Source organism: Marmota flaviventris, chromosome 18 (genome assembly GCF_047511675.1).
Source record: "Marmota flaviventris isolate mMarFla1 chromosome 18, mMarFla1.hap1, whole genome shotgun sequence".
In the NCBI taxonomy this organism is placed as follows: domain Eukaryota; kingdom Metazoa; phylum Chordata; class Mammalia; order Rodentia; family Sciuridae; genus Marmota; species Marmota flaviventris.
In genome coordinates this window covers 26,888,712-26,913,844 of record NC_092515.1, presented here as the reverse complement: position 1 = coordinate 26,913,844, position 25,133 = coordinate 26,888,712, and positions in this window count along the sequence as shown.

Here is a 25,133-nt window from a genome sequence, read left to right as displayed (position 1 = left end):
AGTCCCCTCTATCCTGGCTGTGGTGCTATATGACTCCCCCTACACCCTGGTGGAAGGGGTCTCCCTCCTAGATGTGTGAGTCCCCTCTATCCTGGCTTCAGAGGTATAGGAGCACCCCACGTCACCCAGGTGAAAGAGGTCTCCCTCCTGGAAGGGCGAGTCCCCTCTACCCTGGCTGCAGTGGTATAAGAGCTCCCCCTGAAGCCCAGGTGGGAGGGGTCTCCCGCCTGGAGGGGTGACTCTTTGCTGGTTGTGGTGGTATAAGAGCTCCCCCTGATACCCAGTTGGGATGGGTTTCCCGCCTGAAGGGGAAAGTATCATCTACCATGGCTGCAGTGGTATAAGAGCTCCCCCTGACACCCAGGTGGGAGGGGTCTCCTGCCTGAAGGGGCGAGTCCTCACTACCCTGGCTGCAGGCATATACTAGCTATACCCACCACACCCATGTGGGAGGGGTCTCCCCCTTGGAGGAGCGAGTCTCCTCCACCCTGTCTGTGGCTGTATATAAGATCCCCCTGACACACAGGTGGGAAGCGTCTCCCCAGTGGAGCTGTGAGTCTCCTCTACCATGGCTGCAAAAGTATACAAGCTCCCGCAGACACCCAGGAGGGAGGGGTCTCCTGCATGTAGAGGCGAGTCCCTTCTATCCTGGCTGTGGCGGTTTATGAGCCCTCCCTGATACCCTGGTGGAAGGAGTCTCCTGACAGGAGGGGTAAGTACTTTCTACGCTGACTGGGGTGGTATATGAGCTCCCGCCCACGGCCAGATTGGAGGGGTCTTCCTCCTGGATGGGCGAGTCTCCTCTATTCTGGCTAAGGTGGTATACAAGTTCCATGCGACACCCAACTCCCCCCAAACACCCAGCTGGAAGGGGTCTCCCGCCTGGAGGGGCAAGTCCCCTCTACCCTAGCTGTAGCGGTATATGAGATCCCCCCTGACACACAGGTGGGAAGTGTCTCTCAAGTGGAGCTGCAAGATCCTTCTACCCTGGTTAAGGCAGTATTCGAGCTCCCCAGATACTCAGGTGAGAGGGGTCTCCCGCCTGAAGGGGAATGTTCCCTGTACCATGGCTGCGGTGGTATAAGAGCTCCCCCAGACACCCAGGTGGGAATGGTCTCCTGCCTGGAGGGGCGAGTTCCTAATACTCTGGCTGCAGGGGTTTAGGAGCTCCACCCCACACACCCAGTGGGAGGGGTCTCCCGCCTGGAGGGGCAAGTTCCCTCTACCCTGGCTGCTGTGGTATAGGAGTTCCCCTGACAAGCAGGTGTGAGGAGTCTCCAGCCTGGAGAATGGAGTCCCCTCTACCTGGCCTGTGGCTGTATAGGTGCTCCCCCGGACACCCAAGTGGAAGGGGTCTCACGCCTGGAGGGGAGAGTCCCCTCTCCCCTGGCTGTGGCAGTATACAAGCTATCCCAGACAATCAGGTAGGAGGGTCTCCCGCCTGGAGGGGCAACCCTTCTCTACCCAGGCTAAGGTGATATACAAGCGCCCCCCTATGCACAGGTAGGAGTGGTCTTCCACATGGACAGGTGAGTCCCCTCTACCTGGGCTTTGGCATTATACAAGCTCCCTTTACACCCAGGTGGGAGAGGTATCCAGCCTGGAAGGGCGAGTCCCCTCAATTTTAGCTCTTGCCATATAAGAGGTCCCAGTACATCCAGGTGGGAGGGGTCTTCCACCTGCAGGGCCATGTTTGCTCTACCCTGGCTGTGGCAGCAAGAAGCTCCCCATGACACCCAGGTGGGGGGTCTCAGGACTGGAAGGGAAAGTCCAATGTACACTGGCTGCAGCCATATAGGAACTTCCCCTGACACCCAGGTGAAAGGGGCCTCTTGCCTAGAGGTGCGAGTCCCCTCTACCCTGGCTGCTGAGGTATAGGAGCTGCCCTGACACCCAATTGGGAGGAGTCTCCCGCAGGAGGCTAGAATCTCCTCTAACCTGCTGCAGCAGATTAGGAGCTGCCCAGGACACCCAGGTGGAAGGGGTGGAGAGTAGAGTTCCCTCTACCTTGGCTGTGGCGGTATAAAAGCTCCCCCACAGGTGGGTGGGGTCTCCCGCCAGAAGCAGCGAGTCCCCTCTTCGCTGGCTAAGGCGGTATAGTAGCTCCCCCTGACACCCTGGTGGAAGGGGTCTCCTGCCTAGACGTGCAAGTCCCCTCTACCCTGGAAAAGGTGGTATAGGAGTTACTCCCTTTCCCAGGTGGGAGGTGTTTCTTGCCTGGAGGTGCGAGTTGCCTCTACTCTGGCTACTGCAGTATATGAGCTCCACCTGACACCTAGGTGGGTGGGATATTCTGCCTGGATGGGTAAGTCCACTGTACCGGGGCTAAGGCAGTATACAAGTTACTCCCATTCCAAGTTAGGAAGTGTTTCTTGCCTCAGGTGCCAGATGCCTCTACCCTGGGTATATGAGCTCCCTCTGACACCCAGGTTGGAGGAGTCTCCCACCTAGAAGGGTGACTTCCCTCACCCTGGCTGCAGGGGTTTACCAGCTCTCCCAGACATCCAGGTGGGAGGGATCTCCTGCTTGGAGGGACAAGTCCCCTCTATTCTGGCTGCTGTGGTGTAGGAACTCCATCCTGGATACCCAGATGGGAGGAGTCTTCCACCTGAAGGGGCAACTCCCCTCTACCCTGGCCGCAGCAGTTTACTAGCTTCCCCTGACACCCAGGTTAAATGGGTCTGTCTCCTGGAGGGGTGAGTCCCATCTACCCTGGCTGTGGCAGTAAAGGATCTCCCCCTGACACCCAGGTGGGAGGGTCTCCAGCCTAGAGTGGGTGTCCTCTCTACCCTGCCTGTGGCAGTATATGTACTCCCCTGACAACCAGGTGGAAGGGATCTTCCACCTGGAGGTTAAGTACCCTCTCCCCTGGCTCTGGCTGTATAGGAGCTCCCCCCTACACCCAGGTTATGGGGTCTTCCGACTGGAGAGGCAAATCCAGTCTACACTGGCTGCAGGGGTATATGAGCTCCCCCTGACACCCAGGTGGGAACAATGAGTCACCCCTACCCTGGCTGTGGTGGTATACAAGCTCTCCCAGAAACTCAGGTGGGAGGGTTCTCCTGCCAGGAGGGGCAAGTCATCTCTACCAAGGCTAAAGTGGTATACAAGTGCCCCCCTACACACAGGTGGTAGCAGGGAGTCCCCTCTATCCTGGCTTTGGCGGTATATAAGCTCCCCCAACACCCAGATGGGAGGGGTATCCTGCCTGGAAATGAGAGTCCCCTCTACTTAAGCTCTTGCCATATAAGAGGCCCCAGTACACCCAGGTGGGAGGGGTCCCCCTCCTTTAGGGGCTAGTCCTCTGTACACTGGCTGCTGCAGTAATTAAGCTCCCCCAGACACCCAGGTGGGAAGGGTCTCCCGATTGGAGGGGCGAGACCCCTCTATCCTTGCTATGGAGGTATAGGAGCTAACCCAGACACCCATGTGGGAGGGGTCTCCCGACTGGAAGGGCAAGTCCACTCTACCCTGGCTGCAGCAGTGTAGGAACTACCCCTGACACCCAGGTAGGAGGGGTCTCCCGCCTGCAGGGGCGAGTCCCCTTGACCCTAGCTGCAGCAGAATAAGAGCTCCCCCTGAAACCCAGGTGGAAGGGGTCTCCTGCCTGGAGGGGCGAGTCCCCTTTACCCTCGCTGTGGCGGGTATATGAGATCCCCCTGACACACAGGTGGGAAGTGACTCCCAACTGGAGCAGGGAGGCCCCTCTACACTGGCTGCAGAGGTATACAAGCTCCCCCAAACACCCAGGTGGGAGGGGGTCTCCCACATGGAGGGGAGAGTCCCCTCTATCCTGGCTGTGGCAGTATATGAGTTACCCCTGACACCCTGGTGGAAGGGGTCCCTCCACTAGATGTGCGAGTCCCCTCTACCCTGGCTAAGGGGATATAGGTGTTACTCCCTTTCCAAGGTGGGAGGTGTTTCTCACCTCCACAAGCGAGTTGCCTCTATCCTGGCTGCTGGGGTACATGAGCTCCACCTGAACCCAGGTGGGAGGGGTCTTCCGCCTGGAGGGGCAAGTCCACTCTACCCTGGCTGCAGCAGTTAAGGAGCTTCCCCTGACACACAGGTGAGAGGGGTCTCCTGACTAGAGAGGTGAATTCCCTCTACTCTGCCTGAGGGGGTGAACCAGCTCTCCCAGTCACTTAGGTGGGAGGGGTCTCCTGCTTGGAGGGGCAAGTCCCCTCTACCCTAGCTGCAGTGGTATAGGAGGTTCCCCCTACACCCAGGTGGGAGGGGTCTCCCTCCTGGAGCAATGAGTCATCCCTACCCTGGCTGTGGTGGTATAGGATCTCCCTTCACACACTCAGGAGGGAGGGGTCTCCCTCCTGGAGGGGCAAGTCCCCTCTATCTGGCTGCAGCGGAATAAGAGCTCCCTCCGACACCTGGGTTTGAGTGGGTGTACGAACTCCCCCTGACACCGCAGTTCGAGTCAACTCCCCCTTCGATGGGGGAGCCCCGTTGACACTGGGTGCGGTGGTGTACAAGCTTCTCCCGACATCCTGGTTCTAGGCTTCTCCCCCGTTGAGGCGGTAGCCCCCTCGATCCCAGTTGCGGTGGTGTAGGAACTCCCCCTGAAACCTTGGTGAGAGGCATCTCCCCCGGCGAGGAGGAAGCCCTGTGTGGTGGTGTACAAGCTCAACCCAACACCCTGGTTCGAGTGTCTCCCCCGTCGAGGGGGGAGCCCCGTCGACCCTGGGTGCGGTGGTATTGGAGCTCCCCCTGATACCTGGGTTTGAGGCGTCTCTCTTCCCTTCAATGGGGGAGCCACCTCGACCCTGAGTGCAGTGGTGTACTATCTCCCCTGACATCCCGGTTCAAGGCATATCCCCAATCAAGGGGGGAGCCCCCTTGATCCTGCACATGGTGGTGTACAAGCTCCCCCTGAAACCCTGGTGAGAGGAGTCTCCCTTGTCGAGACCTGGACCCTGGGTGCGGTGGTGCACGAGCGCCTTCTGTCTCCCGGGTTTGTATGAGCTTTCCCTGACACACCGGTTGGAGGTGTCTCCTCTCTCGAGCGGGGAGCCCCCTTGACACTGGGTGCAGTGGTGTACAAGCTCCCTCCGACCCCCTGGTTTGAGGTGTCGCCCCTGTCAAGCAGGGAGCCCCCTCGACCCTGGGTGCGGTGGTGTATGATCTCACCCCTATATCCCGGTCCCAAGTGTCTCCCACAGCCAGGCGGGAGCCCCCTTGACCCTGGCTGCGGTGGTATACAAGCTCCCCCAGACACCACTCTGCAAGGCGTCCCCACCTCAAGACAGGAGGCCTCTTGACCATGGGTGCAGTGGTACAGGAGCTTCCCTGACACCCCAGTTTGGACATATCCCGCCTCGAGACAGGAGCCCGCTCAACCTTGGTTTTGGTGGTATACAAGCTCCTCCAGATACCACTGAGCAAGGCATCACCGCTTAGAGGCGGGAGCCATCTCAACCCTGGGTGCTGTGGTGTAGGAGCTCCCCCCAACACACTGGTTGAGGCGTCTCCCCTGTCTACGGGGAGCCCCCTGGACCCTGGGTGCATTGGTGTACTAGATCCCCCCTGACATCCCGTTTTGAGTCTTCTCCTGGTCAAGGTCTTAGCCCCCTCGAACCTGGGTTCATTGCTGTAGAGCTCACACCGACACCTTGATTCGAGGCGTCTCCCCCATCGAGGGGGGAGCCCCTTAAACCTGGATGCAGTGTTGTACGAGCTCCCCCAGACACCCGATTCAAGGCATCTCCCCCCATCGAGGGGGTAGCCCCCAGATCCTAGGTGTGGTGGTATATGAACTCCCTTGGACACCCCAGTTCGAGGCGTCTCCCCCGTTGAGGGGGGAGCCCCCTCTACCCTGAATGTGGTGGTGTATGAGCTCCTCCAAACTCCCCGCCCGGTTGGAGGCATCTCCCTCGTGGAGGCGGGAGCCACCTCGACCATGGATGTGGTGGTATAGGAGCTTGCCCCGACCCTCCAGTTCAAGGTGTCACCCCCAACGAGGGGGGAGCTTCCCTCGACCCTGCATGCGGTGGTGTACGAGCTCACCCCAACACGCTGGTGGGAGGCATCTCCCCCTTTGAAGGGGGAGCAACCTCTTCCCTGGGTGCGGTGCTATACTAGCTCTCCCAGACACCCCGGTTCAAGGAGTCTCCCCTGTGGAGAGGGGAGCCGACTGGACCCTGGACATGGTGGTGTACAAACTTACCCTGACACCCTAGTTAGTGGCTTCTCCCCCATCGAGGGGGAGCCCCCTCGACCCTGGGTGAAGTTGTGTACAAACTTCCTGCCGATATCCCGGTTCGAGTCGTCTCCCCCATTGAGCAGGGAGCCCCCACGACCCTGAGTGTGGTGGTGTATGAGCTCCCCCCAACACCCCAGTTTGAGGTATCTTCCCCATTGAGGGGGGACCCCCTCAACCCTGGGTGCGGTGGTGTACGAGCTCCCACCGAGACCCAGTTTGTGGCATCTCCACCCTCCATCAGGGAGCCCCCTGTACACTGGGTGTGGTGATGTATGAGCTCCCACTGACACCTTGGTTCGAGGTGTCACCCGAGTCAAATGGGAGCCCCCTCGACCCTGGGTGTGGTGGTATACGAGCTCCCACGGACACCCCCATTTAAGGCATCTCCCCCGTCAAGGGGGGATCCAATTTGACCCTGGACCCCGTGTTTTACGAGTTCTCCCGACCCCCTGGTGAGAGGGGGCTCCCGCCTCGAGGCAGGAGCCCCCTCGATCCTGGGTGTGGTTTTATACAAGCTCCCCAAGACACCACAGAGTGAGGCGTCAACGCCTCGAGGCAGGCGCCACCTCAACCCTGGGTGCTGTGGTGTATGAGCTCCCCCCAACACACCAGTTGGAGGCGTCTCCCCTGTCGATGGTGGAGCCCCCTGGACCCTGGCTTCGGTAGTATGGGGGAGCCCCCTCTACCCCGGGTGTGGTGGTATACGAGCTCTTGACGCGTCTCCCCCATTGAGGGAGGAACCCCCTTATCCCTGGGTGAATTAGTGTATGAGATCCCCCCGACATCCCATTTGGAGTCGTCTCCCCCGTCAAGGAGTTAGCACCCTCGAACCTGGGTTCAGTGGTGTAGGAGCTCCCACCGAAACCTTGATTTGAGGTATCTCCCCCGTCAAGGCAGAAGCCGCCTCAAAGCTGGATGCAGTGGTGTAGGAGCTCCCCCAGGAACCCTGGTTCAAGTAGTCTCCCCCATCGAGGGGGGAGCCCCATGACCCTAGGTATGGTGGTGTATGAACTCCCTACGACACCCAAGTTCAAGGCATCTCCCCCATTGAGGGGGGAGCCCCCTCTACCCTGAATGAGGTTGCCTATGAGCTCCTCCAGACTCCCCGGTTGGAGGCATCTCCCCATCGAGGGGGGAGCCACCTTGACCATGGGTGCTGTGGTATATGAGCTCGTCCCAACCCCCCAATTCCAGGTGTCTGGCTGTGGAAGTGAGGAGCCCTCTGGATCCTGGGGGCGGTGGTGTACAACCTTTCCCCGACACCCTGATTTGAGGCATATCCCCCATCGTGGGGGGAGTCCCCTTGACCCTGGTTGCAATGGGCCCTGGTTGCTCCCCCCAACACCCTGTTCGAGGCATCTTTCCCCTCGAGCGGAGAGCCCCCTCATCACTGGGTGCGGTGGTATATGAGCTACCCCCGACACCCTGGTTTGAGGTGTTTTCCTTGTCAAGCAGGGAGCCCCCTTGACCCTGAATGCGGTGGTGTATGATCTCCGTCCAACAACCCGTTAGGAGGTGTCTCCTGATGGAGCCCCCTTGACCGTGGGTACAGTGGTGTATGAGCTCTCCCCAACATCCTGGTAGTAGGCATCTCCCCCCTCGAGCTGGGAGCCCCCTCGACACTGGGTGCGGTGGTGTACAAGCTACCCCCGACACCCCTCTTCGAGGAGTCTTCCCCGTATAGGGGGGAGATGACTCGACCCTGGACATGGTGGTGTAGGACTCCCCCCAACACCCAGGTTAGAGGCATCTCCCTGGTGGAGGGGTAAGCCCCCTCAAATCAGGGTTCTGTGGTGTACAAACTTCCCCCGACACCCAATTCAAGGCATCTCCCCCATCAAACGGGGAGCCGCCTCCAACCAGGGTGTGGTGTAGGAGCTCCCCCTGACACCCCGGTTGGAGGCTTATCCCCCATTGAGATGGGAGCCCCCGCGACCCTGGGGGCGGGGCTGTACAAGCTCCCACTGACATCCCAGTTTAAAGAGTCTACCCCGTTGAGGGGGAGACACCTCGAACCTGGGTGTGGGGGTGTAAGAGCTCCCCCCACACCCCAGTTCCAGGGGTCTCTTCTGTCAAGGGAGAAGCCCTGATGACCCTGGGTGCGATGGTATACAAGCTCCCCCCTGACACCTCAGTTGGAGGCGTCTCCTGCCTCGAAGCAGGAGTCCCCTTGACCCTAGGTTCGGTTCTATAGGAGCTCCCCCAGACACCCCAGTTTGAGACATCTCCCCCATTGAGGCAGGATCCCCCTTGACCCTGTGTGCAGTGGTGTACAAGCTTCCCCCGACACCCCGGGTTGAGGCGTCATCCCCGTCAAGGAGGGAGCCACCTCAACCTTGGGTTCGGTGGTTACAAGCTCCCCCAAAACCCCTGTTCGATGCGTCTCCCCAATGGAGGGGCGAGCCCCCAGGTCCCTGGGTGCGGTGGTGTACAGGCTCCCCTCGATACCCCTGTTGGAGGTGCATCGCATGTCAAGGAGAGAGCCCCATTGACCATGGGCGCAGGTGTGTAGGAGCACCCCTTGACACCCCAGTTCAAGGCATCTGCACCATTGAGGGTGGAAACCCCTCAACCCTGGGAGTGTTGGTATCCAAGTCCCCCCCAACACCCCCATTCGAAGTGTCTACCCCTTCGAAGGGGGAGCCTTATCGACCCTAGGCACGGTGGTGTACGACCTCCCCCTGACACCCCCATAGGAGGCATCTCCCCCATGGAGGAGGTGCTTTCTCGACCCTGGGCTCAGTGATGTAGGAGTTTCATCAACACCCCGGTTGGAGGCAAAATCCCCATCATGGGGGGGGGCACACTCGACCCTGGGTGCTGTGGTGTACGAGCTCCCCTGACACCCTAGTTCGAGGCGTGGATCCCTTCAATGAGGGAGCCACCTCGACCCTAGGGGCAGTATTGTCAGAGCTCTCCCAACACCCTGGAAAAAGTGTTAAATGCATCAATGTGGGAGCCCCCTCGACCCTGGGTGCGGTGGTATACAAGCTTCCCTGACAACCTGGTTCCAGGCATCTCCCCTGTTGAGGGGCAACCACCTCGATCTTGGGTGCGGGGGTGTACAAGCTCTGCATGACACCCTGGTGCCAAGCTGCCGCAGACTGGCTGGGCAAAAATCACGAGCCATTGAAACAGGAGCAAACTTTATTTATGAACTCCACCAGCACACTCCACACACGATCCCCCCGGGAACTCTCCCGAACCACCCACGTGGCTCTTCCAGGAACCACCAACGGGAAATCCCTCCTCCGGCACTTCCCCAACCAATGGGAACTCTCTGGGAATCCCCATGAGAACTCCAAAGTAGCAGAGGGAGGCGGGCAGCAGGAGTCTAATATACAGAGTTTAACATAACCATTATCATCTCAATGGCTTGCTGGCATCACCTCTCAACCACTAATTCTGGCAAAAATGCCATGCCTCATCCTGACTGGGCTGAGGCCCTCAACATCCCCCCCTTCTTTTTAATTAAACAACAAGCAATGTGGCTTAGGGACCATGCCTGTTAGGCTGTCCAATACTACATATGGTTCTTACCCGTCGTTGTATGAGCTGACCTCAAGGCGTCAGCCTCCTGTCTTAGGTTGGTACCACTGTAATTGGATCTTACCCGTCACTGACTACCGGTCCAGCATACAGCCATACTTGTGGATAGGCCTATGCACCAGTGGGGGGGTGAGGTTCTTTGCTCACCTCTGTTGGCCCCCAAATTTGGCCATCACTAGCAGAAGGGAGGAGGATACAGAAATGCCACGACACCAAGCCAATTAATGGCTCCTTTGGAAAAATTGTACAACAGGTGACACCATCAGCAAAGATACTCCAGCACTACCACAATTCGCTGCACCAACAGATAGTTCACAATGTATACAAGTGATACATAGTCCAGGCAAGTTCTACAAGCAGTTCAAAGCAGAGGAATCCATCAATATGTCCATTTCCTCCCAAAGTAAATTGACTCCTTGATTGAGCATTACTTGTTGAGTTATTATTCATTGATGCATCAGTTTATACAGTTTACTGTGATAGCTATTGAAGAAGCTGTAGTTTGGTTTTATCTTTGTCTTTACCAGCACTAGGATGAAGATAGGAATTCTGGCAATGATGGCTAAAAACGAATTATGTAACATTCCAACAGGCACTAAGAAAACAATTTTAAGAACAATTTACATTATCCTGAACAGAATTATTAAATATAATGAAAAGGAAAGGTGAAAGTAAACAAACAGATCTGTTAACCTCCTTTTTTTTCACATATTAAAAAAATCCTCAACAGCTGTTTACCCAATTTAAATTAAACCATTTAAATCACGCAAAGAAAAAAAAAATTTGAATCCATTTTTTCATGAGCGCTCCTCATGGGTGTCCAGGGTCAAGTCATCTCCCCCCTATATGGGGAAGACTCCTCGAAGAGGGGTGTCGGGGGTAGCTTGTACACCACCGCACCCATGAGGTGGTGTACATACAGACATACAATGCACATACAGACATACAACACAAAACACAAGTGTGCACACATAACATACAACACATAAGACAATAGTAAAGGCCTTGTAGCTTTACACAGGTGAAATCTCCATTGCAAGGTTTAAAAACTCCACAGTCAAAAAATAAAACTGATCGGAAAAACATTAACCTAGTCTGTATGAGCTCAAAAAATAAAATAGAACTTTATGATGTGGGAAAAGACAATAAAAAATAGATATTGAAAAAGGACATCCTGGTTACCACCTGGGTTTGACTCTTTTTTGGATATCCCATCCTTTTTCCTGTAACTTGCATAATGGGTCTGAAGGTATTCCACAAGCAAGCCCTTGGCATAGCAAGGAGTCTCTTCAACTTGGGTCTGACCTGGAGGCCCCTTGCTTGGGCCCGCCAGTGGGCTCCCCTAGGTGCCCCCTTGGCTTCTCCTGGTTCTTACACAGCCCCTTCCTTCCCTTCCCCTGACACTTTTTTTCTGGCCCTCGCAGGTCTCCTGCTCCTTAGGCTCCCCATCACCATGGATCCGGTGGGTAATGTGCTTGGGTGCCTGGCTTGGGTCCTGGGTCTTGCCCCTATGGGGCACCCACCCCGACCCCCTGCCATGCCCTGCAGTTGCCCTCCTTCTGGCCCCCTTATATTCCTGGCCTTTTGCCAGGACCTTGGCCCTAGATTCATATCAGATCCAGGGTGCCTTATGAGAAACAGAGCCCTGCCCATTGCCTGGGTCCCTTGCTCTCCCTGGGTGCTTCGTCTGGCACTAGGAACCCTGAAACCTGGAGGTGGCCCTAAGCCAGGAGCCTGACTGCACCTTGCTGGATCTCCTGACTTCCCTCCCACATCTTGCCCACTGTCATGAGCCCCTTGCCCAAGCTCTGGCCCTTGGCTAGCAGTTCCCTGGCCTGGCTTCTCGCTTGAGCCTCTGGTAGCCTTTCTTGCTCACTTCTTTTCTGGGCATTGACTGAGGGCCCCTCACTGGGTGCACTTCCCTGCTATCCTTGGCTTCCCTGTACTACAGTACCCTATTTCAGGCCTGCCTTCCCAGCCTGACCCTGCTCTCCCCTGGCCTGGGCCCTCCTCTAGATCCATTGCCTGGGCTCCTTGTTGGGGTTCTGGCTCCAACCCCACCCACATGTCCTGTGGCCCTTCAGGCTGTGCCCTCCTTTGGCCCTCCTGTCCTTTCTGTCTCTGCCACACCCGCTTTCCTAATTCCTTTCCCAGGATGTTCACCTGGACTAGAAAAGTTGACCTGGCCTCTTGGCCCTGGGGGCTCCCTTTGGGAAAATGTAGCCCTGCTCCTTGCCTGGACCCTTTGCCCTCCCTTAGCTGGGGCCCTGCTCCTGATCCCTGACACCATGCAGTGGACCTGGGCCTTGAGCCCTTCTCCCCTGTGCAACCCACTCCTCTTTCTCCCTTCCTGCTTCTCCCTCTCCATGTTTCTTTTCATTCACCCAGGCCCAGGTGCTAGCACTTATCTCTCCATTACTGGGCCCAGCTCCTTGCTCGAGTCCCTGGCCGCCAGAGGATTTGACCTTTCGGAAAAACGTAGCCCTGCCCCTTGTCTGGGCAGTTTCGCTCCCTCAGCCCAGCCCCTACTCCTGAACCCTGAAAACCTGCCGTGGACCTGGGCCTTGAACCCTTCTCCTCCTGTGCCAGCATCTCCCCTTTATCCCATCTTGCCCCTCCCTATCCATGTTTCTTTTCTTTCATCTAGGCCCAGGTGCTAGCACTTGTCTCTCCATTACTGGGCTCGGCTTCTTGCTTGAGCCCCTGGCTGCATTTCTTGAGGACCCTGTACCTGCCCCTTGGTTTCAGGCCCCTTTTTCCAGCCCCCACCTGTGCCTCTCCTCTTTTCCCCTCATACTGTAGTATCCTGGCACTGTCCGGACCCTCAGCTATCCCTGCTTCACTCTGGCCTAGGCTCTTCAAAAGGGTCCTGCAGTCCACCAACATCCCCCAATCTGTGCACACCAAGTATCCCCTCACAGTACCCTCTTTTGCCCCTCATTGGTCCAGGTCCTTCTCTGAGGACCTACTCACATGGGGAAGAAGAGCAGATTTGGTCTCTGCACCCTGAATGCTCCCTATGGAAATACAGCCCTGTCAGTCACCTGAGTCCCCTTTACTGCTTGTAACTTGAAGCTTGGAAGTTAACATGGGACTTGCTCCAACCCAGACCTGAGAAATATTCTCCCTTCCCTACCCTGCTCTCTGGCCTTGCATGCTGCCTCCACCCCATACCTGCCCTCCCTAACCCTGACCAATTGTGCTCCAGTCTCCAGGCATAGTTGCTTTCCTGAGACACTCCCTTCATTTCTCATGTCCCTTGGCATAGCATGGAGTCTCTTCGTGTTGGGTCTGACCTGGGGGCCCCTTCCTTGATCTCCCTAGTGGGCCTACCTATGTACCCCTTGGGCTTCCCTCTGTCTCCTGGTTCTATGAAGTCCCTACCTACCTTTCCCATGTGTTTTTCCTGGCACTTGCAGTTCTCCTGCTCCTTGAGTCCCTCATCACAATCAGTTCTGTGGTTCGCTTGCCTGGGGGCCTTTTTTGGGTCATGGCTCTCACACTAGAGTGCACCCAACACAACCCCCCACCATGCCTTCCTGTTGCCCTCCTCCTGGCCCCCTTCCCTTCTCTGGCCTCCTTTGCCTGGTCCTTGGCCCATGATTCAAATATGAGCCAGGGCACCTTATGCGAAACAGAGCTCTGCCCCTTGCCTGGGCCCCTTGTTCTCCCTGAGTGCTTGGTCCTCCACCAGGAATCCTGACACCTGAAGGTGGCCCTGGGCCTGGAGCCTGTCTGCCCCCTTCTGGATCCCCTGCCTTCCCTCCCAAATCTTGTCCAGTGTCCTATGCCCCTGCCCAAGTCCTGGCCCTTAGCTCTGTTCCCTGGCCTGGCTCCTCGCTTGAGCCTCTGGTGGCCCTTCTTTCTCACTGCTTTACTGGGTATTCTCTGAGGGACCCTCGCTGGGGCCACTTCCCTGATCCCCTTGGCTTCCCTCTACTGTAGTACCCTAGTGCAGCCCAGTCTACCCAGCCCCAGCCTTTCCTACTGTCCCCTACTTGCGCCATCCTCTAGGTCCCTTTCCTGGGCTCCTTGCTGGGGTCCTGATCCCCACCGCACTCAACCCCTCCTGTGGATCTTCAGGCTGTGACATCCTGGTCCTCTAGTCCTTTCTGTCTCTGCCATGCCCGCATTCCTGATCCCCTTCCCAGGATGCTCACCCAGGCCAGGCAACTTGGCCTGGCCTCTTGGCCCTGGGGGCTCCCTTTGGGAAAACATAGCCCTGCCCCTTGCCTCGGTCCTTTGGCCTCCCTCAGCCTGGGCCCTGATCCCGACCCCTGACACCCTGCAGTGGACCCAGGCCTTGAGCCCTTCTCCCCCATGCCACCCACTCCACTTTCTCCCTTCCTACTGCTCCCTGTCCATGTTCCTTTTCGTTCACCCATGCCCAGGTGCTAGCACTTGGCTCTCCATTACTGGGCCTGGCTACCCTTCTCAAGGACCCTTGCCTGTCCGTTGATTGTGGGCCCCTTTTGCTGGCCCCCTCCTGTGCATCCCCTTTGATCCCCTCATACTGTGTTATCCTTGTACTGCCTGCACCCTCCGCTCCCTCTGCTTCTCCCTAGCCTTTGCTGCTTGAATGAGTCCTGGAAGCCTGAACCCCCACTCTTCTGCACACCACGTATCCCCTCAGGTACCCTCTTTGGCCCTCCTTTGATCCAGGACCATCTCTGATGGTCTACATTTTTCACAGAGGAGTGGGATTGGTCGCCTCTGCATCCTGAATGCACTCTATGGGAAACATCGCCCTGCCACTTGCCTTGCTGTAGTCTGGCTGGGCACAAATCATGAGCCACTGAAGCAGGAACAAACTTTATTTCTGAACTCCACCAGCACACTACACACACGCTCCCCGGAACTCCCCTGAATACCACACAGCTCCTCCAGGAACCACCAACCCTAAAATCCCTCCTCCGGAAATCCCTCCTCCTGCACCTCCCCAACAAATGGGAACTCTCCAGGAATCCCCATGAGAACTCCAAAGTAGCGCGAGAACTCCAAAGTAGCAGGCCAAGGTGGACAATAAAGGTCTAATATACAACTGAATAAATCCAGCATCATCTTAATGGCATGCCTATCAACCAATACTATTGGCAAAATGCCAGGCATCAACCCGACTGGGCTGTGGCTCTCAGCATGTTCCCCCTTCTATTTAATTAAACAACAAGCAATGTGGCTTAGAGGCTGTGCCTGTTAGATTGTCCAATACACATATGGTCCTTACCTGTCATAGGATGAGCTGACCTCAAGACCTCAGCATCCTGTCTTAGGTTGGTACCACTGCAATTGGATCTTACCCGTCACTGACTACTGGTCCAGCATACAGCCATACTTGTGGATAGGCCTATGCACCAGTGGGGGTTGAGGTTCTTTGCCTCACCTCTGTTGGCCCCCAAATTTGGCCTTTGAACCAGTGGGGGGTGAGGTTCTTTGCCTCATCTCTGTTGGCCCCCAAATTTTAAACCATCACTAGCAGAAGGAAGGAGGATACAGAAATGCCAGGACACCAAGCCAATTGATGGCTCCTTTGGAAAAATTGTGCCACCGGTGACACCATCAGCAAAGATACCCCAGCACTACCAGAATTCACTGCACAAACAGATAGTTCACAATGTATACAAGTGATACATAGTCCAGGCAAGTTCTGCAAGCAGTTCAAAGCAGAGGAATCTATCAATATGTCCATTTCCTCCCAAAGTGAATCGACTCCTTGATTGAGCATTACTTGTTGAGTTATTATTCATTGATGCATCAGTTTATACAGTTTACTGTGATAGCTATTGAAGAAGCTGTAGTTTGGTTTTATCTTTGTCTTCACTGGCAATGGGATGAAGATAGGAATTCTGGCAATGATGGCTAAAAAAAATTATGTAACATTCCAACAGGTACTAAGAAAACAATTTTCTGCACAATTTGCATTATCCTGAACAGAATAATTAAATATAATGAAAAGTAAAGGTGAAAGTAAACATACAGATCTGTTAATCTCCTTTTTTGTTCACATATTAAAACAATCCTCAACAGCTATTTACCCAATTTAAATAAGACCATTTAAATCATGTGAATAAAAAATATTTGGATCCATTTTTTCATGAGCGCTCCTCATATATGATATATGGACATACACACATACAGACATACAACACAAAACACAAGTGTGCACACATAACATATAACACATAAGACAATAGTAAAGGCCTTGTAGCTTTACACAGGTGAAATCTCCATTGCAATGTTTAAAAACTCCACAGTCAAAAAATAAAACTGATCAGAAAAACACTAACCTAGGTCTGCATGAGCTCAAAAAATAAAATAGAACTTTATGATATGGGAAAAGGCAATAACAAAATAGATATTGAAAAAAGCATCCTGGTTACCACCTGGGTTTGACTCTGGTTTGTATATCCCATCCTTTTTCCTGTAACTTGCATAATGGGTCCGAAGGTATTCCCACAAGCAAGCCCCAAGGTGTTTTAAATTTGAAATAGGCCTTAATGTTGTTCATTATTCATTAGCCTCCAGGTGAGGGAGAAGCACTGTTGCAGATGTAAGAATAGCCAAGCTGGAGCTCTGGATATCAGCTGTTATGGATTTCAGTCAAATCGTCTTCTTTTTCGTCTGTAGAAATCACTTTGGTTAGTCTCTCTGGAATCCAAATCAGCTGTTGTTCTCCCTGTGGAAACACACAAACAGAACCCCGACTCCAGACAATCACTGGGTCAGGACCTTTCCATTGTCCTGTTAGAATATCCTTACAAAGTACCTTAGGCTTATGTACATTTTTTGGACACATATGCCTTTCTGCAGCACTAAGCCCTGATGAATCCAAATTTAAAAAGTTTAGAGTAAAAAGGATTATTTTCAGTTTATCTTTGGGGGATATATACCCCTTTCCAATTTCCTCTTTTTGCTTTAATAAGTACATTTTAATAGTTTGATGAGCTCTTTCAACTATGCCTTGTCCCTGTGGATTGTATGGAATTCCTGTTATGTGAGTAATGCCAAATGATGAGCAAAATTGTTTAAAAGATGTAGAAGTATAACCAGGACCATTATCTGTTTTTAACTGTTTTGAAACGCCCACAGTGGCAAAATTTTGTAAGCAATGAGCTATAATATCTTTATTTTTTTCTCTGGCATGAAGGGAGCCCATCAAAAATCTGGAAGAAGTATCAACTGTAACATGCAAATATTTTAATTTTCCAAATTCTGGCAAGTGTGTGATGTCCATCTGCCATATATGGTTAGGTATCAGTCCTCTAGGATTGACTCCAAGATTAACCTGTGGTAAAAAGTTCACACAATTTTGACATTGTTTTATTATTTTTCTAGCTTGTTCCTTAGTTATTTAAAAAATGCTTTTGTAAAGTATTAGCATTAACATGGAACTTTTTTTGAAAATTTGTAGCTTCTTCTAGTGTACAGAAAATATGTATGTCATGTGTAGTTTTATCTGCTAAATCATTGCCCAAACTAAAGGCTCCAGGCAATCCTGTATGTGCTCTGATATGTCCTATAAAGAATGGATCTTTTCTGCCCCAGATTAGACTTTGTACAGTGGAAAACAGTAGAGGAAGGGGAAATCCTACCAGCATCTTCAAGGGATACTATAGTATTAAATATATACTGACTATCTGAAAATAAATTAAATACAGAAGCTATACATCAAAAAAGCTTGTAATACTGCATTAAGCTCTACCTTCTGAGCTGATTGTTTGGGTACTGAAAATGTAAAAGTTTGATCAGGGGTAACTACTGCTGCTGTACCATTATTTGACCCATCAGTAAATATATTTGGAGCATTCATGATAGGTATTTTTCTTGTCATTTTGGAAAAACTACAGAATACAAAGACCAAAAAGACAACAAAGGATTAGATGGTAAGTGGTTATCAAATGAAACATTAGATTTACACATGATTATTGCCCAAGTATTTAACTCATTAGCTAACTCATCAATTTGATCCATAGTATGTGGAGTAATAATTTTATTGGGAGAAATTCCAAACACTCCCTTTGCTGCTTTTATTCCTTTGAGTATTAATTGTCCTACAGCCTCAGGATACCTAGTAAGAATAGTGTTAGGAGAATAAGATAAATGTATCAACAATAATGGACCTTCTTGCCAAAATACTCCTGTAGGAATATTTTTTGTTGGTGTACAATAAATAATAAAGGCAAACTTATATCAATTCTATCCAAATGCATATTTTACATATATGTTTCAATGAATTTAATGCCTTTCTTGCTTCAGGTGTTAACATGCAGGGTGAATTTGGATCTGATGGAACTTTTAGGATATCAAATAAAGGTCCCAACTCTCCTGTTGGTATGACTAGATACGGCCTTATCCAATTTATGTCTCCTAATAACTTTTGAAAGTTGTTAAGTGATTTGAGTTGATCTACTCGTATTTGAATTTTTGGTGGATGGACCATGGTTGAGGATAATAGAACTCCTAAATAATTAATTGGAAAATTTAATTATACTTTATCTATTGCTATCTCTAGATTATAATTTTTTTAATAAATTTGTAAGTGTGGCATAACATTCTAGCAATGTGTTTTTATCTTTTGTGCTAATAATACATCATCCATATAGTAGTTCAGGATTTTGATTTCTAAGTGGCTGTATTGCTTTGTTAACATAAATTTGACACATAGTTGGGCTGTTAGCCATCCCTTCAGGGAGTATTTTCCATTCATATCTGTGATCGGGACTTTCATGATTTAGTGCAGGGATAGTAAATGCAAAATTGTGACTATCCTCAGGATGAATTGGAATTGAAAAAAAAAAAACAATCTTTAATATCTATAGCTATAACATACCAGGTTTTTGGCAAAGCAGACAATTGGGAATCCCCGATTGAGCAGGTCCCATAATAACCATCTCATTATTAATGGCTCTTAAATCTTGCAATAATCTTTATTTACCAGATTTCTTTTTAATGACAAAAATGGGAGTATTATGGGGAGATATGGAAGGTTGTATATGTCCCTCCACTAATTGTTATTTGACCAAGTCATGGGCTGCTTGCATCTTTTCTTTAGTCAGGGGCCACTGAGGAACCCATACTGGTCTTTCTGATTTCTAAGTAAATTTTATTGTCTCAGTGACCCCTTCTGAAAATCCAATCCTTTTCTATTTATTCCTTGATCTATTTGAATTGGTGCTGCTATACCTTGTTCTTATTCTCCTAATCTTTTTTCTTTCCTGAAACCTTGTCTAGCCCTAATAGTGGGCGCATTTGGATTGATGTTATTTGTTAATGTCAAACCTAATTGATCTAGGACATCTGGTCCCCATAAATTTATAGGAAGATGATCCAATACATATGGCTGTATAGTTCCTTCACATCCTTCAGAATCCTTCCAATCTAATACCATTGCACTTCTATAGGGATTAGTCACCACTCCTAGGCCTCAAAGCGTTTGAGTGGCTTGTTGTAATGGCCAATGTTTCGGCCATTCTTGACGAGAGATAATGCTAAGGTCTGCAACTGTGTCCAGTAGCCCATTAAATTCATGTCCTTGAATATTTAGTTTTAGCATTGGGCGAGAATCTAAATTTAAAGAAAGCATAGCCCAATCTACACCTGTGGAGCCTAATCCCCTGGAACCTCTTTCTATAGTACTACTGGAAAATTTATCCTGTAGGATGGGTATTATTAATAACTGTGGTGTTCTATCTCCTGGTGAAATTACTGATATACCCTTTGGAGAACTAGCTATAAGTTTATTTCACCTTCATAATCGGGATCAATTACCCCAGGACTTATCATAAGTCCTTTTAGAGTAGAAGAACTGCGTCCTCACAATAAGCCCACTGTTCCTTGGGGAAGAGCTCCTTTTACTCCTGTGGGAATGATTTGAACTCCCATCTCTGGAGTTAGTACTGCTCTAGCAGAGGCACAGATGTCCCAACCCTGCGCTCACTCGGGTTTGTCTGATGAGAGATCTGATGGATAATGTGTCCTGGGCACTACCCTGATGGTGTTGCTGGGTTCCGCCCTGGTGTTTCTGGGTTCCTCCAGTGCCCTGTATATCTGTGGTCATGGGCCCCAGAGCATTGGGCTCCCCTGTCCGTTTTTTGGCAGTGGAGCCCGATGCCTCTCCACGATATCGTGGGTAAACACCTGGTCCTTGTCTGTTTTTTGATAACGGAGTACCCTCTATGGTGGTTTGAGAACAGCATTCATTAGCCCAATGTCTCCCTCTACAGCATCGTGGGCAAATACCCAGTATTCTACTCCTTTGATACCTAGCTTTGTTAAACCCTCCTCCTATGGGGCAATTCCTTTTAAAATGTTCTGTTTGTTCACAAATGTAGCATGTTTTCAGCCTGGCATCTAAAGCCTGTTGTAATGCAGCTGCCAGGACTTGCCCTTGTTTACTAATGTCTCTACATAATTTAATATGTGTGTTTTAATCTCCATGTTTCCATGGTCTAATGACCTCTCTGCACCAACGATTTGCTTGCTCATAAGCCAGTTGTTTTATTAATGGAATTGCTTGTTCTGTATCCCCCAAAACTCTGGTAGCTGTTTGAATAAACCTATCTATAAATTCAGCGTAAGGTTCATTAGCTCCTTGTATTATCTTAGATAATTGACCTTGTAAATCTCCATGTCCTTGTAAAGTCTTCCATGCCCTAACTGCATCTGCAGCAATTTGTGAATATATAGCAGCATCATATTCAATTTGTTGCTGTTGACCCTTATAAGGTCCTTTTCCTAACAACATATCTAAATTTCTTTGAGGGTAACCTGCTGCTGCATTTCGCCTAGCTGTCTCCATGCAAAATTCCTCATTGGCAACCTTCCATAACAAATATTTTCCTCCATTTAGCACAGATTTACGCATGCTAGCCCAGTCTGCTGGTGTCATGTCCAAGTTGGTAATGGATTCGACCATGCCTACAGTGAAGGATGCTTGGGGACCATAGGTTGTTACAGCCTCCTTTAACTGCTTCACTGTTTTGAAATCTAAAGCATGGTGAATTTGCTGCCCTCCTGCCTTCTCAAGCACAGGGCATGCTAATCTTTGAGGTCCTGTCTCAGGATCCCTTCTATCAACTATGGGGGTTGAGGGCCACTCATCTGTTTCCATAGGTGGAGCTGTTCGTTGAATTACACCCTCAGGTGATAGAACAGAGTTAGTAGCAGCCTCCTGTTGTAGCTTCTCCCCGATAGCTCTTTCTTTCCTAAGCTTTCTTCCTTTAAATTTTCTTCCTCTATCTGACTAGATTGAGAGACCTTCTCTTTTGCTTTATCTAACATGTTTTCTACCATAGTCTGGACCTCTAACAATTTACTTAACACTCTTTCAGTTTGTTTTTTTACTAATTTCTAATCTACTATAAAGATAATGCAACCCAAAAAGATAACACAATACAAAACCAAAACAGAATGAAACAAAAACGGAACAAAAATCGTTGTATCAATTTTCCTATTTTCTTGACATGTGCATTTGTGGTCCATTTCTATCTCTTCCTCAGGGGTGAACAGTTTCAAACCTTGAGCCAACCATTTTTTCTCAGTTTGCCTGAGAAAGTTCTAGGGATAGGCAGCTTGAAACAAAAACAAAACAAATCAAAATAAGAATACATTTTTTTTTGAAATGGTAACCCATTCTCTCGCCTTCCCTCAGGGGCGAGTAATTTAACTTATCTCTGAGCTTCAGGCGTCCCCTGTATGGGCCACCAAATACCACAGTCTGGCTGGGCACAAATCACGAGCCACTGAAGCAGGAACAAACTTTATTTTTGAACTTCACCAGAACACTCCACACATGCTCCCGGGAACTCCCCCGAATGCCACGCAGCTCCTCCAGGAACCACCAACTGGAAAATCCCTCCTCCGGAAATCCCTCCCTCTGCACTTCCCCAACCAATGGAAACTCTCCGGGAATTTCCACAAGAACTCCATAGTAGCTCGAGAACTCCAAAGTAGCAGGCCAAGGTGGACAGTAAAGGTCTAATATACAACTGAATCAATCCAGTATTATCTTAATGGCTTGCCTCTCAACCAATACTATTGGCAAAATGCCAGGCATCATCCCGACTGGGCTGTGGCTCTCAGCATTGCCTGAGTCCCCTTCACTGCCTAAACCTCCAGGCCTGACAGTTAATATGGGACTTGCTCCAACCCAGCCCTGAGTGATCTCCTCTCTTCTCTCCCATGCCCTCTGGCCTTGCATGCTGCCCCTACCCCAACCCAACACTCCTTATCCTTGACCCTTTGTGCTATAATCTCCAGGCCTGAGTGCTCACCAGAGCCCTGGACCGCATTCCTCGTTTTCCTTGGCATAGCATGGAGTCTCTTTGTGTCAGGCGCCCTAGCTTGGACCCTCCAGCAGGCTCCTCTAGGTGTCCCTTGCGCTTTCCTCTGTGTCCTGGTCTCACGGAGGCCCTACTTCCCTTCCCTCATGCTTTTTCTGGGCTCTTACAGGTCTCCTGCTACTTGGGTCCCTCATCAACATAGGTAGGTGGGTCCCTTGCTGGAAGCCTGGCTTGGTTCCTGGCTCTGGACTCATGGCACCCAACTCGACCCCCACTGTGGGCTCTCATAACCCTCCTCCTGGCCCCCTTCCCTTGTTTGGCCTCCTTTGCCAGGTCCCTGGCCCTGGATTCAAATGTGAGCCAGGTCACCTTATGGGAAACAGAGCCCTGCCCCTTGCCTGTTCCCCTTGCTCTCCCTGGGTGCTTGGTCCTGAAACATGAACTCTGAATCCTGGAGGTAAGCCTGGGTTTGTTGCCTGACTGCCCCCTGCTTGAGCACTCAAAAAAAAAAGTGCCTTCCCTCCCAAAACTTGTCCACTGTCCTGAGCCCCCTGCTCTATCCCTCACCCTTGGCTCTCCCTTCCCTTGCCTGGCTCCTCATTTGAGCCTCTAGTGGCCATTCTTCCTCCGTGATTTTCTGTCTTTTCTGAGGTCCCCTCACTGGCACTGCTTCCCTGCTCCCCTTGGCTTCCCTGTACGCAGTACCCTAGTGCAGCCCCGCCTTCCTAGCCCTTCATTCCATGCTCTCCCCTGGCCTGGGCCCTCCTCTAAGTCCCTTGCCTGGGCTCCTTGCTGGGGTGCTGGCCCCCACCCCACTCACACAAGTCCTGCGGCCCTTCAGTCTGTGCCTTCCTTCAGCCCTCTTGTCCTTTCTGTCTCTGCCACACCCGCTTTTCGTATCCCCTTCCCAAGATGTTCACTCAGGTTAGGCGACTTGACCTGGCCACATGGCCCTTCGGGCTCCCTTTGGGAAAACGTAGCCTTGCTCCTTGCCTGATCTCTTTGGCCTCCCTCTGCCCAGGCCCTTCTCCCAAACCCTGACACCCTGCAGTGGACCTGGGCCTTTAGCCCTCCTCCTCCTGTGCCACCCACTACACTTTCTCCTCTCCCGCTGGTCCCCATCCATGTTTCTTTTGATTCACCAGGCCCAGGTGCTAGCACTTTCTTCTCCATTACTGTGCCTGGATCCTTGCTTGAGCCCCTGCCCACCCTTTTTGAGGACCCTGTTTCTGTCCCTTGGTTTCAGGCCCTTTGTGCAGGCTCCTTCCTGTGCCTCCCCTCTGATCCCCTAATATTTTGGTTCCTGGCACTGCCAGACCCTCCTCTACCTCTGATCTTTCTAGCCTGGGCTCCTCAAATGGGTCCTGGATGCCCACTGGCCCCATCTCCAACCTCCACATGCCAGGTATCCCCCACAGTGCCCTCTTTTGCCCCTCCGTTTGTCCAGTTTCCTTTCTGAGGATCTACTCACCAGGGGTAGAGGAGTAGAATTAGCTGGCCTCTGCTCCCTGAATGTTCCCTATGGGAAACACTGCCCTAAACTTGGCTGCATACCCTTCACTGGCTGAAACTTTTGGCCTGACAGTTAATATGTGACTTCCTCCAACCCAGCCCTGAGAGATTCCCTCCCTTCCCTCCCTTGCCCTCTGGCCTTGTATGCTGCCCCAACCACAACCCTGCTTTCCCTAACTAGGACCCTTGACAGTCCCTTGAGTGTCCCCGGGCTTGTGCACTCCCTTGAGCCCCTGACCGCTTTCCTCATGTCCCTTCACATTGTGTGGAGTCTTTTCCTGTTGGGTCTCCCGTAGGTGCCCCTTGAGCTTTCCTCTGCCTGATGGTCCTCGTGCAGCTCATCCTGCCCATTCTCTCATGAATTCCCCTGGTGATTGTGAGTCTCTTGTTCCTTGGGTCCCTTGTCCTAGGTTTGTCAGGTGGGTTCTTGGCCTGGGAAATTGGCTTGGGTCCTGATTCTTGCCCCCTCCCACACCCACCGAGATCCCCTGCTGTGCCCTCCCATTGCCCTCCTCCTGGACTCCTTCACTTGCCAGACCTCATTGCCAGGTCCCTGTCCCTGGATTCTCATCTGGGTAACTGAGTCCTGTTCCTTGCCTTGGCCCCTTGCTCTCTCTGGGCCTTTGGTTCTGCATCTGGAACCCTGACACCTGGCAGTCGCCCTGGGCCAGGAGCCTGCCGGCCCCCTGCCGGATCCGCTGCCATCCCTCCAAAGTCTTGTCCACTGTCCTGAACCCCCTGCCCAAGACCCGGACATTGGATCTCCATTCCCTGGCCTGCTTCCTCGCTTGAGCCTCTGGGGGCCCTTCTTGCACCATGCTTCCCTGGGCTTAGACTGGGGGTCTCGCTGGGGTCACTAATCTACTCCCCTTGGCTTCTCTGAGCCTCAGAACCCTACTGTCACTCACCTTCCCAGCCTCACCCTTCACTGGCCTTTCCTGGCCTGGTCCCTCCTGTTGGTCCCTAGCCTGGGCTCCTTTCTGGAGTCCTGGCCTACACCCCATCAACAACCTTCCTCTGGCCTTTCACTCTGTGTCGTTCTTCATCCCTCCTGTTGTCCCTGTCTCTACTAGGCCCCTTTTCGAGATCCCTTTTCCAGGATGCTCACCAATTTCAGGACACTAGAACTGGGTGTTTGGTCCTGTGGGTTCCCTTTGGGAAAACATAGATGTGCCCCTTGCTTGGGACTTTGGAATCTCTCTGCCCAGGCCCTGCTCCTCAATCCTGATACCCAGCAGTGAACCTGGCCTTTGAGCCCTCCTCTCCCTGTGCCACCCACTACCCTTTCTCCCCTTTCTCCCCTCCCCAGCACTGTCTGTTTTCATAGGACCCAGGACCGGGTCCTGGCACTTAGCTCCCAATTCTTGGGCCTGGCTACTTTCTGGAGCCCCCCGATCACCCTTCTTGAGGACCCTGTCCCTTTTCCTTGATTTCAGGCCCCTTACTTGGCCCCCCTCCTGTGCCTTGCCTCTGTTCCCCTTGTACTGTGGTATTTTGTCATTACCAGGACCCTGCTTTCCCCCTGCTTCTCCCTAGCCTGGTCTACTCCAGTGGTTGCTGGCTCCCCACTGACACTCCCC